This window comes from Phragmites australis, chromosome 20 (genome assembly GCF_958298935.1).
Source record: "Phragmites australis chromosome 20, lpPhrAust1.1, whole genome shotgun sequence".
Lineage (NCBI taxonomy): Eukaryota > Viridiplantae > Streptophyta > Magnoliopsida > Poales > Poaceae > Phragmites > Phragmites australis.
This window is the reverse complement of record NC_084940.1, coordinates 24,404,923-24,420,303: the sequence shown is the minus strand read 5'-3', so window position 1 is coordinate 24,420,303 and position 15,381 is coordinate 24,404,923.

Genomic DNA, 15,381 nt, shown 5'->3' with positions numbered 1-15,381 from the left:
GAAGAAAAGGCGATATGGAAAAGTGAGAAGAAAATTTTAAGACCAAGTTCTCTTACATCTTTTTCGATTTGCCTGAATCTCGAGGGCGAGATTCCTTTAAGGGGGTAGATTTGTCACACCCTGATTTTCAATTTTCACAAATTTCTAAAATTTTTCAAGATTAGATTATAGGTTTAATAATTATAATAGGAAAAAGCCTATTTTCTAAATTCAAATTTGAATTTGAATTAGGTTATAATTGTTTGTATGCATTCATGCTGATTAATAAGCATCTAGGGTTTTATTTTGAGTTGTTGGGTCTCTTTGGATTTTCTTGGAATTTTATTTGGGCTCACTTGGATTTTATTTGAATTTATTTGAGTTAAATTTTATTTCCAAAATACCAAAATATTTTTGTAAGTTCAAAATATTTTATTTGGCTTCTAAATGTTTTCAAAAGCTTGTCGGAATTTTCTAGAATTTTTAGGCTTTATTTGGTATTTTATTTAGATTTAGATTTTATTTGCCATTCTTCTTTTTTAGAAATTCCTAAATAAAAAGAAAACCCAACCCAACTCCCTCCAGGTCGACCGAAGCCAGCCCAGCCCACCAGCCTGTTTCCTCCCAGCCTCCTCTTCCCTCCCCAGAATTCCTACTCAGAAGGAATACCTTCTCGAGGGCTTGCTTGAGTGCTCGAAGGTGTTTGAAATCCCGAATAGATGACCTGAGGATCCTGAGAACCCGATTAAAAGTGCCATCCTAGTCGAGAATCTGAGTTCTACTCGATGACTCAGTTAGTCAAAATGCTTATGTTTGCTGACCAAGCCTTTGATCTATCGGAGCTTCATTTCACATACTGGTGGGGGGCTTGATGGCGAGTAGTATATAACTACCGTATCCAGATACCCCAAGGTTTTACACTATTCTTGGGGCATATCTCTATTCCCGTAAAGGGAATCCCTAGACGCATGGAAACTACCTGCAGATACCTACGATATCTCATAAACTTGGAAGTTTATCTTCAAGAATAAGAATGGAGGACTCTAAAAGCCATACAATGACCCCCTTTACATACGGAGTTAGGAAACCCTATGGAGGACAAGTCAATACAAGCACATAGAAGTCCATACACGCCATTGAAACCTGCAGAAGCCCTGACCCTCCAAACCTTCTGCAGTTAGATATGTATTAGCATCTCTCCCTAACTATGCGTAAGGGAGTCGTCTGACTAGGTTTAGATCCATCTAGGCTTATCACACACCCCCTTGTAACATCTTAGAGAATAATATAAGACCAATATGATGTAGGATTATTATCTTAAGGGAGGCTTGAACCTGTATAAAAAATCCTCTGTGTGTTCTGTGATTCATCTACTCGAAGCATCCCCTACTATTTCTACAGGTTCGTAAGATCGGTAGTTCACCAATCGTAACACCCACGCATGGCTACCGACCTCATCTCGAAGTAGAATAGGCTCCGCATCGTGCGGGCACTGGCCCAGAAGTTGGGCACCGCCAACCTCCTTCCACTCGAAGTAGGTTGAGGCAACGCAATGATTGTTGCAAGGGTTGCTGCTGGAGTGTCGCTCATAACCACAGGAAAAGTCATCACCATAGAGGAAGCTGCATCACTTCATGTCAAACCATGTTACAATGTAGCTAGCTGATGTGCGGTGTCTAGTGACCACTTGTCAATGACCACTAGCTGCGAAGACATGAAGGTCATCTGGGAGTACATGGTGGCCACCTACTGCGCAAAAGCGCCAATCTATTGTTGCACGCTCTTCTGCAGATCGGCCACCACTTTAGCCAAGGTCTCAGTGGCCTTAGAGGTAGTGCCCTCGCTGGAATTAGAATTTGGCAAGGTTATCGTCGGTGAAGGGGCTGGTGTTGGTTGCATGTGCTAGATATCCAATTGGCAACAGCCATCAGAGATGCAGTGCCCACAGGGTGTTCCGTGAGCTTGACCTGCATCGTGTGCTAACAGGAACCAGACAAGCGCCTCCACATGTGTTTCCACCATAAACAACTGCACCTCCTCAGTGGCATATGGGTTGAAGACCCAGTGAAGCACCTCTTTGGTCACTAGGTATAGCAAGTAGCTCACTGTGATGCGAAGAACACCAGATTCAAAACTTGACATCTTTGATATGAAATGTTAGGGTAAACACCAATCAGGAAGATAGTCAGGTGGTGTCTGCTGCTAGGGGGTATTGGACTAAAGATTGGGAAGACTTAGAACATTGGAGGAGGCATATGATAAGTGGACTGGAAACTAGATTTATTTCTCTTGCTTGATTAATCACGACTGGCACCGGGTACATATAGCCGGTCTACAAAGACTCCATTCAAACCAAATCTATCTCTAATCTTATCTCTAGTTTAAATCCAACTCTATCTCTTAATCATATCTCTAATTCTCTCCTGATTTAAACTTACCAAGATCTATCTTATCTCCTAAACCAAACATGATTCAAACTAACAAACCAACTCCATGACCCAAAGCCCAAAACCGTTTTGGTAGCTTTGTTAAGTAAACCAATACTATGCGTGTGAATGTCTGACATCCACCCTATTTGGTTAAGATAAATGATAGCACCCTACCAAACAATGAGCAAAACCTATGTCAATGCAGCTATTCGAAGGGCATCGATTACTCTTAATTTTTCTGAGATAAGCTATTCTATCATGTAAACATATCCATCTCACAGAAAAACATGAATAAAATAGTATGTGATGGGGGAAAATAGACCAGCCTGAGGATAATGGTTGATGATCGCTATCAAAGGTCCCTTTGGAGCCCTCGGTCTCTGAACCCTCAGTAGGAGGCCTTATCCCTAGAGGCTGTGGACCCCTTTGGGCCATCTCTCCAACACGTACGTGGCCTTTCGAAGACTCGAAGCTACAGCAAGTCCCTCCAGAGCCCCAGGAGGCCTTATCCTTGCAGGCTGCGGACCCCTTCGGGCCACCTCTCCGACACGTACGTAGCCTTCTGAAGACTTGAAGCTACAGCAAGTCCCTCTAGAGCCTTTGGCCTCCGGACTCAGCAAGAGGCCTTATCCCCGGAGACTGCGGACCCCTTCGGGCCACCCCTCTGGTGCCCATGGGGCCTTTCAAAGCCTAAAGATGTAGCCGGCCTCTGGAGATAATACCAAGAAAGAAAGGACACCCCTCTGCAGCTGACTTGACGTGAGGTGACAGGCGATTAATGTCGGTGCAAGTGGTGCTTATCCTGACACCCCAGCGCGATGCAAGTCATCCTGACACCCCCGTCAAAGTGGCGTCAAGCCGCTATTGGCAACCGGCTCACCCTTCAGGGGGTAGGCACCACAATAGTTACCACGGTAGATATTTATCTTCTATGTAAGGTAAAAAGTAGTTATCCAGGATAAGGTCCAGTAATTCGGCCAGGTCCGAGATATTTGTACATCGTGATAACTTGTACACTAAGCTACGTATCACCATATAAATAGGAGGTCGTGGTCATATGGGAAGAGGAGGTCACAAGGAGAACGCTCAAGGTAACACACAGGACACAGAGGTGCCCAAGAGCTAAACCACACTGTGATACTCTCCCCAGACCGATCCATTTTTCTACTATCAATATATTTGTGGTGTTACTTCCTCTCAAACTTCGTCTCCAAGCTTGACTGTCCTCCTTAGAAGAGACTCTCACTGTACTTGTTGGGGCAAGATGAACTGTTGCTCCAACAGTGGCATCGTCCGTGGGGACTCGAACACAGAAGTGCTAAAGAGAGGTAGGAATCCACCAGAAAAAGCACCAACTCGCTAGCCGCCATATCCACCATTACAACCATGCAACCATATGTGTGGCTGCCTCAGCCATGCACACCGCATGCACCCTTCAGCCCCACTGCCGTATGGGATGGCGTTCCTCCAGCCTTGACCGACCCAGAACCTTGGGTTGGTACGGAAATTCCTAGCAGCACGGAGCCCTTCCAGCCTCTGCATGGCGAAGACCTCACTGTACCAGGAGAGGTCGCGATCGAGGTCGCAGCCAAGCAGGCCGCTTTACAGTGGTTTTGGGTGGTTGAACCCAGGGATTTTTCCGCCTGGGCTTGGTCCCAAAGTATCTCCTTTGACAATAACTGGGATGCCCCGGGCGAGCTAACATCTTCGGAGAATCTGTGCACCCAGCATCCTCCTCGGGCCCCTCCGGCGAAAGAGGGTTTCGAGGAGGCACAGGGCTCCGGAAGTGCGCAAACCCCGCTAGTGCCCCTGACACAGCTCTCATGATGCCAACTGCGCGCAGGGGACCTCAAATCCACCTCGTCTAGGGAGGCATAGTCGGAACCACTCCAGCACCAAAAGCCGGTTCACCGGACAACCACGACGATCTCCCCAAAGGAAAGGAGGCCCCTGGGAAAACCATGGGCTCCAGGGCATGTGGCCCCCAGCAATGACCTCAACATCAACCACAAGCTCCGGTACCCCTGTTGGCACACAGGTGCATCCTGCATGGACCAGGGCGCGACCATAACACCAACGACTGCCGAACCCTCACGATCTTCTAGGAGGAGTACCTCGGAAGATAAGCAGGATAACTGGCCACAGAGGGAACTGGTGAAGGATGGCACAAGGGTTGGAAGCTTAGGAAAAACTCCCGGGCAAATCCCTATCCCTCCAACCCCGCTCCGTCGCCACCATCTCCGCCACCGACGGTGCAATATCCCAGCGACGAGGACTGAGTCGGAGAACACCGTCTCCAGGCTCCAGACGGATTACCTTCAGAGCCGAGCAATGGTTAAGGGCTGAGGGGGTCACGAACCACCTCTCCCAACTAGCCTTCGGCTCCACCTCCGACACGCCATCGCCAGGCTCCGAGCGGATTACCTCCGGAGCCGAGCAATGGCTAAGGGCCGAGGGGGTCGAGGATCACCTCCTCTGGCCTAGCCATAGGCTTCGAGGCCTTTAAGCCTCATAATAGAGGCCTTATTCTGGCAAAGGTATGGCCACTATTACCTATCGATAGTTTACCTAGCTGGTCTATCTTTCGTACTACAAAAATATGTTGGAGGCCTCCAACCTTACTGCTAGAAGTTTTGCAACAGATAGCCACTTGATAGAAATGGTAAACATAGATTACATCATGTTTATCAGTAAGCAGTAGAACTTAAGTTGCATCTTCATTTGACTTGAGTTATTAATAGTCATCTGACTTAGCTATGTCTCATACTGCAATTAGCTGCTTATTGCCAGCAGTAGACTTCAAAACTTAACTAGTACATAACCATGCAAAAACCCACGTACCGCGGATGCAGCATGCCTAGGTCACCTAGAAGGTAAGACTACCTAGGTTTTCTAGAAGGTATTGTATAGTCTCGGTAGACAGTGAGGCCCACACACCTGCAACCGCACCGCATGCCTAGGTCACCCAAAGTGTTGATTTTGCCAGGGTGCCCTGGAAGGCATTGCATAGCCTCAGCAGTGTCGAAGCCACGCCCTGGGGGATGTCCTCGGGGGCGGTGATGCAGTGCTCTGAGGAATGCTGTTGCAAGGAATACTCGTTGCATGACATGACTACACATCGCGGGCACAACATGCCTAGGTGACCGTGAAGGCATCAAGCCTAGGTTTCCTGGAAGGCATTGCATAGCCTCGATAGTGTGTAGATGCCGGTTATCAAGGGACTTCCTTGGTAATGTAGTTGCAGTGCCCCCGATGGATTTCTTCAAGAGGCATGACATGCCCACGCATTTGTAAGCATTGCTTGCCTAAACCTAAAGTCACCTGAAAAGGTTTTCCGGATGGTAGGCTTTCCACTGGTAGGTAGTAGAGCCCACACACCTGTAGCAGCACAGCATGCCTAGGTCACCCAAAGGGCAGATTATACCAGGGTGTCCTGGAAGGCATTCATAGCCTCGGTAGTGTGGATGCCGCTTATCAAAGGATGACCTTGATGTGAGAGTGCGGTGCTCTAAGGAATACTGTCGCAAGGAATCCTCGTTGCACGACATGCTTATATACCGTGAGCACAGCATGCCTAGGTCGCCGCGAGGGCATAAAGCCTAGGTTTCCTAGATGGTATTGCATAGCTTAGGTCATATAAATGCCACGAGCCAAAGCACACCCTTGGCGAATAGTGTTGCGGTGCACCTGGGGCGTTTCCTCGGGAGCACGACAAGCCTACACACCACGGGCGTAGCATGGGTCACCTGGAAGGCAAGGCTACCTAGGTTTCTTGGAAGGTATTGCTTAGCTCCGATAGTGTGTAGAGCCTTCAGCATTAATACATGCCAAAGGGGCTACAAAACCTCCGACAAAAATGGAAAGTCTTACTAAACCTCTGGCAAAACGGAGAATCCTACAAAACCTCCGGCAAAAACGAAGAGTCCTACAAAACCTCCAACGAAAACGGAGAATCTTACCAAACCTTTGGCAAAAACGGAGAGTCCTACAAAACCTCTGACAAAAAAATGAAGAATCTTACCAAACCTCCTGCAAAAATGGAGAGTCCTACAAAACCTCCGACAAAAACGAAGAATCTTACCAAACCTTCAGCAAAAATGGAGGGTCCTACAAAATCTCCGGCAAAAACGGAGAGTCCTACAAAACCTCCGCCAGACAAAGAGGTTCTAAAAAGACCTATTGAACAAAACCCCATGGCATCTTGAAGGCAAACGCCTCCGTGCTGGAGAAGTACGAAACCCACTATCCTCCGAGAGGCACAGCCAACAAATCAAAGGGGCATAAATCCCCCTCCCCGCCGGAAGAGGTATGGCCCTCGTAACTCAAACACATATGGTAAAAGGTAAAGTCATTACCCTAGAGTCTCATTAAGACACGATTCATATATCGTTTATGAAGATTAGGCTAATATTAAGTAAAAGCCCACTCTGCGTGGCACAGTAAATAGTATGGAATCCACAACTATTCATTGCAGGAGCAGCAGCTTTCGACACACCGTCGCCAGGATCCGGACAGATTACCTCCAGAGCTGGGCAATGGCTAAGGGCCGAGGGGGTTGAGGACCACCTCTCCTATCTAGTCCTTAGCTTCGCCTCCGACGCGCCGTCGCCAGGCTCCAGACGGATTACCTCCGGAGCCGGGCAATGGCTAAGGGCCGAGGGGGTCGAGGACCACCTCTCCCATCTAGTCCTTGGCTTCGCCTCCGACACACCGTTGTTAGGCTCCGAACGGATTACCTTCGGAGCCGGCCAGCGGCTAAGGGCCGAGGGGGTCGAGGATCACCTCTTCCATTTAGCCTTCAGCTCCGCCTTCGATGCGCCGTCACCAGGCTCCAGATGGATTACCTCCAGAGCCGGGCAGCAGCTAAGGACCGAGGGGGTCTAGGACCACCTCTCGCATGTAGCCTTTGGCTTCGCCTCCGACATGCTGTTGCCAGGCTTTAGACGGATCGCCTCTGAAGCCAGGCAACGGCTAAGAACCCGAAGGGTCACGGACCACCTCCGGAGCTTGTCCCCAAAGGTTCCAGATGGACTTCGTTGGGTCAAAAATTTGGAACAAATTTGGAAGAAGGCCCTACCAATGCCGAACCCAAGGAGTACATGATGACCGGGAACAATGAGGTCGCCACTGCTTTGCCAGGCCCTCCTTAGTTACGCTACGTGTCTACCACTACCAGATTCTCTAGGCCACCTCTCCCCTGGAAGGAACGAAATCGGCTATGATCTATGCGAAGGCTTGGTACCTCGGTCATCTGGAAAACTAGTCATCGCCTACGAAGGGGACGAAGAAGCACGGCTCAAAGGCATGAAGGCACACAGATATGCGGTCACCTGCTCGAAGGATCACCTTACAGTTCGGCCCAAAAAGAGATACAATCGCTCCCAAATGTCCAAATTATATTATTAAATAAATCGTGCATCCGGAGGACGTGTACAAAGAAGCAAATGGTACAAAGGTTGCTACGGAGGAGACAGACCCCAAAAGAGCAAACTAGGGGGAGAAAGAGTACAAGGTGGCAAAAAGGCAACTATGGCCCGCGGCAGGGCCATAGTCGAACAGCAAGACAATGATGTCCACAAAGCACCCCCGAAGGCCACCTTCGCCTCCTACATATCCTGACAGGGGCCACGCATGGAGCGGTGTATGCACTTCATCCGCGGCCTGCCGCCATGGAAGCTGATGCAATAGCCGGCCCCAGAGCTGTCAGAAGACAAAGAAGAAACCAAAGGAGCCACCATCAGAGCCTCCTCCCACTTCTTCCCAGCCCCTCCCTCACCACCGAAGCCTGCTCCTCGTTGTCACTCTCCCTCCGCAGGAGATCCCAGTCGATCTCCTCATCATCGTCAGAAATATCGATGATCTCGACAGGTGTGGTCTCCCAAATCGGGGGTTGGGAAGGAGCGACAGGCAGCTGTCCACCCCGTAGGGATGGAAGCTGGACGGCCACTGGTGCCACCGTCGGTAATCGAGATGGCCCAGCCTCAGTAGAAGCAATCGAGATCATCGACATTTCCGAAGAGGATGGGGAGGAAGATGATGCCAAATTCAAAGTCAAGGTTGAGTGCCCACTCGTGGGGCAGTGGTAAATCCAGCCAGGTGACCCTAGCTTTATATCAGGGCCAAGCAGCCACGTACGCTCTATGGCGTCCCTCATTATTCTCTGGGGACCTGTGGCCATATCCTGGTCGCTCCACCAACACATGGCAACATCCCACGGTAACGCCCTGTTTTCTTGCACGAACGTCCTGTCACGTTAATGACCTAGACTCCTATCGGCGCATGCCAGGGGCGTGGACACAAGACCCTAAACAAAACCACGCATTATCTAGTCAGAACACACCAGTGACACATCCCATCCTACCGCCCTCAAACTAGCAAACGTGGGGATTCTTCGATCCCACACGTAATCCCCCACTCTGACAAACTCAAATGGCGAGAAGACCCATCACCAAAAAATTCCGAAGAATCTAAATCGGTCTTGGCATGGACCCTAGAGCGCATCACCTCCACCGACGCCCCTCCGGCCTCGGGTCCCGATACCGCATACACCAACTCCAACAGGCTCCAGAGCGTGCCTCCTCTGCTAGTACGTCTTCGATCTTCGACTTCGACTTTGACGCCGGCTGCACCTCCGACCTCAGCATAACCCCAGGGTGTGCCGCCACCACCAATGCACCATCAGCCTTGAGCTTCGCTATCAACGCCGGCAGTTCCCGCTGAAAAACTCCTCAGGGACAGGGAATGGCCTTCGGGCATTCTTGTTTCAAGCCCAGACTAGAGTTGGTTTTCCTCTACATCCTCTCACCCCTCCAAATGTCGAGGCCAGAGAATGAGGGGGCCATGTTGGGGGAAATAGAACAGCCTGAGGATAATAGTTGACGATCGCTATCAAAGGTCCCTCCGGAGCCTTCGGTCTCTGGACCCTCAGCAGGAGGCCTTACCCCGTTGGCTGCAGACCCCTTCGGGCCACCTCTCCGGCATGTATGTGGCCTTCTGAAGACTCGAAGCTACAGCAAGTCCCTCCAGAGCCTTCAGCCTCTGGACTCAGCAGGAGGCCTTATCCCCAGAGGCTGTGGACCCCTTCGGGCTACCTCTCCGGCATGTACGTGGCCTTCCGAAGACTCGAAGCTACAGCAAGTCCCTCTAGATCCTTTGGCCTCTGGACTCAGTAGGAGGCCTTATCTCGGAGGCTACGGACCCCTTCGGGCCACCCCTCCGGCGCCCATGTGGCCTTTCGAAGCCTAAAGATGCAGCTGGCCTCCGGAGATAATATCAAGGAAGAAATGACAGCCCCCTGTAGCCAACCTGATGCGAGGTGATGGGCGATTAATGCCGGTGCAAGTGGTGGTTATCCTGACACGCTAGCGTGATGCAAGTCATCTTGGCACCCCCGGCAGAGCGACCTCGAGCCGCTATTGGCAACTGGCTCACCCCTTAGGGGGCAGGCAGCATAATAGTTACCACGGTACCACGGTAGATATTTATCTTCTATGTAGGGTAAAAAGTAGTTATCCAGGATAAGGCCCAGTAATTCAGCCAGGTCCTAGATATTTGTACGTTGTGATTACTTGTACATTAAGCTATGTACCACCCTATAAATAGGGGGTCGTGGTCATCTCGAAAGGGGAGTCACAAGGAGAATGCTCAAGGCAACACACAGGACACAGAAGTGCCCAAGCGCTAAACCACACTGTGATACTCCCTCCAGACTGATCCATGTTTCTACTATCAATATATTTGTGGTGTTACTTCCTCTCAAACTTCGTCTTTAAGCTTGAGTCTCCTCCTTAGAAGAGACTCTCGCTGTACTTACTGGGGCAAGATGAACTCTTACTCCAACAGTATGATAGGAATTTAGATAAACATCATAGACAATCATAGTAACTGTCATATAGTATGACCCCTTTTTATGTTGATCTCCATCGCCATACTCCCTATCCTCCAGGTCATCACTCTTCAAGTCTCCGTGATCATGTACTAAGCTACTACACCTAATAGCTAGTAAGGAATTATATGAGAATATGAAGCATCAAATGTCAGCACGCAGGCTGTTATACAAAAACATGACAACCTTTACCTACAATTAACCATTACTCGCAAGCCATGAGAATTACACACATGCATCTCATACATATAAAGGTCATACTAATCATATCATACCCTGTAAAAACAAGTTAAGCATATAATTGAATTCCAACAGCCTGATGTAAACACATTATCCTTAAAAGCTTTATACCTGACAGCACAAGGTATAGATCGCATCCATAAAACGCTATGAAAATTCCATCAAATTGATCATATCAAGCCAATTCTGAGTTATTTAGAACATCTCTATTTTCACTAGATCAATCATATTGATCATCGCGCGAAGTCCCCTTGAAAGGTCAACAATGCATAACCTCGATTTGCTAGTATCCGACTTATGTCAACGCACTTTGTTAGCCTCGATGATGATTCCAGCCGGTAGGGCAAGTCGTGGTGCATCCTAGTCGGAGCACGAGCTAATCTTGTGATAGTGTGGCATTGTCTATCCGTGCCTCATACAACATCTAAAACCGATTGAACCCATCTACCCGTGCATCAATCGATCCATTAGTTTGAACTTGATGAGGATATCATTCATTTAGATACGTGCAACATGGATACTCCTCAATACATACAAGGCCAATTACAAGAGCACGTGCATGACATTTAAACCATAATGTGAATTCATTCCTCGTTGTTCATGTTTTCTTGGTAAATGATTGGATGCTAATAACTTCTTGTGATGTTTTGTTGCTTAGGAATATGTGAGAAGCGCCACAACCTCACTTAGACATCATCCCTTGAAGGCCAAGTCAAATCGGGCTCCAAGTCTTTCTAAAGTTGGACTCCAAATTGTTCTCAAGTTGTACTCCAAATTCAGTTTGGAGTGTGTGGACAACATGTTAATAAAATGGTCATAACTTTTTTATACGAACTCCAATTAAGATGTTCTTATACTTGTTGGAAAGCTTATGATGAGCCCTTTCTAACGGATCTGGTCCCACCCAAAGATTCCTTGGAAAGTAATTAGAGTCAATAAAATAAGGTGATGTGTCACCATTTTAGGCTATGCCAGGCCTTGTAAGCGTGTCGAGGTCCAAATCCAGGCAGTGTGCGTCCCTCCCTATGGACACACAATCCTAGGTCGACCTACTCATGCCTTCCTTATATATATTCAGTGGTCGTCATAGTTTAGACTCAAGTTTTGCTTGGATTATTCTATTTTAGAAAATTTCACCATATATCAGTTTGTGCAACCCCAACTCGAGTTCATCATTAGTAATTAGCAATATTCAAATTGCATATATCGTGTTCTTGCTTGTGTTCTCGATTCGCATGCAGGAAAGCCTTCTTGGCAAGGTCAACATCATTTGGCATAGTTGATAACCACGGAGTAGTGGTGTAGTGGTTGCGAGGGTTGTTGATCTGTTCTGGTCGGAGCATCTGGATCATCAACATCGAAACTCTACCAATCGATATATCTCAAACCTTTTGGAAGATCGGATCATACTTCCATTAGAACCAATTACAAAAATAGCAATAGATCCAATCTACTATTTCTGCATATCAACTATATGTGACTAATTGTGAGGAACCGTTCAAACAATATTCTAATTAATCACCAGGAGGATCATTATTCATAATCATAACCTCGATGATTAACCAGAATATCATCCCGGTAGTCCCGGCATGTGTTTTGTGCCCAAGGATCAGAACACATACCTTCCAACATGTACATCACAACATAGCTTAATAAAGAGCAAGTAATAAACATTTATATTACAAGTATTAAGCATGCAACTAATTTCAATAATTTACAACAAAAGCGAGCTAGGAGGAGACAGAACCCCTCAACTCCTAACCACAAAAGAATTACGCAGTGGAAAGTTAAACTTATAAAAAACAAAAGAGAAAGGCACCGCATGCCCTTAGGCACCGTCTCAAAAATGCCACTTTCAGAGTAGGATGCACTACTCTTGCCCGCCACCCTGATCGGTAGGCACGAAGTAGCCAAAAACAGCCTCTTTCTCAACAGCAGGAGTACCTGAAAGCGCAGGCATGAGTACGAAGGTACTCGCAAGACTTAAACCATATAGAGCACATATACATAGCTCAACTCCAAGGATTATGCATTGATCATTAGCAAGAATGAGCCACAGGTTAGGTAAAACAAATGCACTAAGCATCCTAGACATATGTGTGAGTGACTGAAACTTAACTAAAACATATGAAAACTACCCTACAACTAACAACTGAACAAGTGTAACTATAACCAACATGTGTATCAATAAGTAACAAGAACCAACATCACTATCTTTCACATACCGAACCACAAACCATACTCGAAACTCTACGACCGATGCAGATGGACAGAAGCGTGCTCATGATCGAGAGCGCGGCAGTTCAAACTGTTTATACACCATGCTGGGGATACTCCTGGACCCACATGACACGAGGACCATATGGCTTGTGCCACCCGCTAAAGTGCACACAAGGGGGTACTCGTGACAACCTTTCCCAACTGCCCCAATCGTGTGGATCATGCATCGCTCGGCGTGGCGGTACTAGAACTACTCCCGGAGCAAACTAGTACAACTTACAAGCTCGCCCGCTCACACCATAAATGTTCAGGCCCACAAAGCCACAGCTGCGAAGGTATTCGGCTCGCCTTACTATTAGATCGGTATGTGGTGAGTAAGGTAAGTGCTAAAGCCAACAACACCGACGATCTGTGCTTAATCAGCGCAAAGTGGTCTACGGTGTCCGGCTTTCCTTTACCGACCTACCCAGGGGAACTCCACATCCAGGCAGGATAAAACACCGTCCTAGCACCACCCACACCTCATCTCATACTCACCACTCATACAACCATCTCAACCTCAACAAGTGTATGTAATCATAAAAAGGGTCCTATGCTCACGAACAATGGGATGTGCCATCGTTCGACTTCTACCGAATGACCTAAGCATGGCTAAACATATAAGTCGAACTCATACCTAGATGTTGAAAACATCTCAAGGCTATAAGGAATGTAAATACACAAGTATTCAAAGTAAAAGAATGCAATCGGCATAGGTTCTACCCATTGGTACCCGACATTGACTCACTAAACATGCATACATACATAAGCATATTTCATCAATTTTAGATTTATTCAATTACACAAGAGGGATCAATATTCTTAGTTGCTTGTCTTGATGCACTGGCTCAAATAGGTGGGGCGCGTCGGATTGCCCTCGGCCTCCGGGGTCGACGGATCGGCGTTCTCTAAAAAGGACCAACGCGTGCAATGCAATGAGTATGAATGAACTACAAATATAGACCAAAATATTCATATAATGGCTGAAAACATTTTTTTCTAGATAGAACAATTCATAAGGAAACTAGAAAAATTGGATTCACTCATTTTGGACTTGTAAAGAATTAGTGGCGAATTAAAGAAGCCTTAACCTAATTAATTCATCTCAGAAATTTAATTAACTATTTCATGGCTAGATATATTTTTAATGGGTATAGTATGTTATTATGAAACCAACAAAATTTGTTTCATAATTTTTGGAGCTACAGAGAATTTACTACGGATTTTACAAGTTTCAGTCAATAGAAAACTATGCTGGAACAGCTGACAGCGGTCAGACCGCAGGCATATGGGTGGTCAGACTGCCAGAAACGCGGTCAGACCGCCCGCGTACAGGGAGTTTTGGCCCTGGTGGTCTGATCGACCTGAGCTGGTTGTCAAACTGTTGTATACAGCCGGGGAAACTTGGCAAGCTCGCCGGCAATGATTCTGGTGACCTTTGGGGTGGGGATTTCGACCTATAGCTTCATCTTGACCTCCTCTACCGTATAGGATCACACGCATACACCGAAATCAACCAAAACTCGACTATTGCTACCAAAACTTCAAGAACTCATGAACTTCAACCCTAACTCCAAATTTTTAGATTTCAACCAACCAATTCGTCCATCCATGCCATGGGAGCCTAGGAGACTCACCCAAGATATTTTTCCAAGCTTGAGGACCGTTGGTTGAAGAAGGAAATGGAGGAAATCACTCGGGAGACGAAGAAATCCGGTGTTCTTCAACTTTCGACTCTAAACACCAAAAGACATCAAATTCGGCCCAAATCCTTCGGGAATGAACAAACAAATTGGAGGGATAGGAAGCTTATGAGCTAAGGATCGCGTGAGTAACATATGCATATCTCAAATTCTTCTCTTAAACTCGGATTTTGGAAGAAATGGAGGGCTTGAGAGGGAGTGAGAGAGCTGGAGGAGTAGCAGCTCTTGCTGCATAGGTGAGAGTGAGGGCACGGGAGAGAGGGAGTGGGAGCAGGTGGCTGCACGTGAGGGAGAGGGAGGGGTGGTTGGCCCACATGTGGGGCCCATGTTTTAGAGAAAAGGGTCCGTTTTAACTGCGAATTTCATTCTTTTTCCTCCCAAATTTCTTTTCTCTCATCTAATTGACTTTTAACGAAGTGCATTAGTATTCCAAATTATAATTACGCAAAATTAAATATAATACTTAAAAAGCATGATTATGCTTGATTAAGGATTTGTGACGTAACACTAATCTAGATAAAAAATATGAAGGATGGCTCTGATACCACTGTAAGGAAACGGGTAAGCTACTCTAGCGCAAAATAAATTTTTCTACCATATTCAACCAAAAAACCATGTAAGTAGGGGATCATAGATCGTTACCACTAGATGTGTAGTGCAACAAAAGAAGAGTTGAAGCAAACTGATTAGGGATGACAATCGAGTACAATAGGTATGGTTAGTTCTCACCCATTCCTATACCCGCCAGTTTTTACCCACCCGCGGGTATACCCACAAACACCTGCTGACGAAGAGTGGGCACCAAACCTATCACATGTGGATATACCCGTTTAACCGCCAGCCATATGCATACTCATTTGAATACTAACATTGTATTTGATCCAGT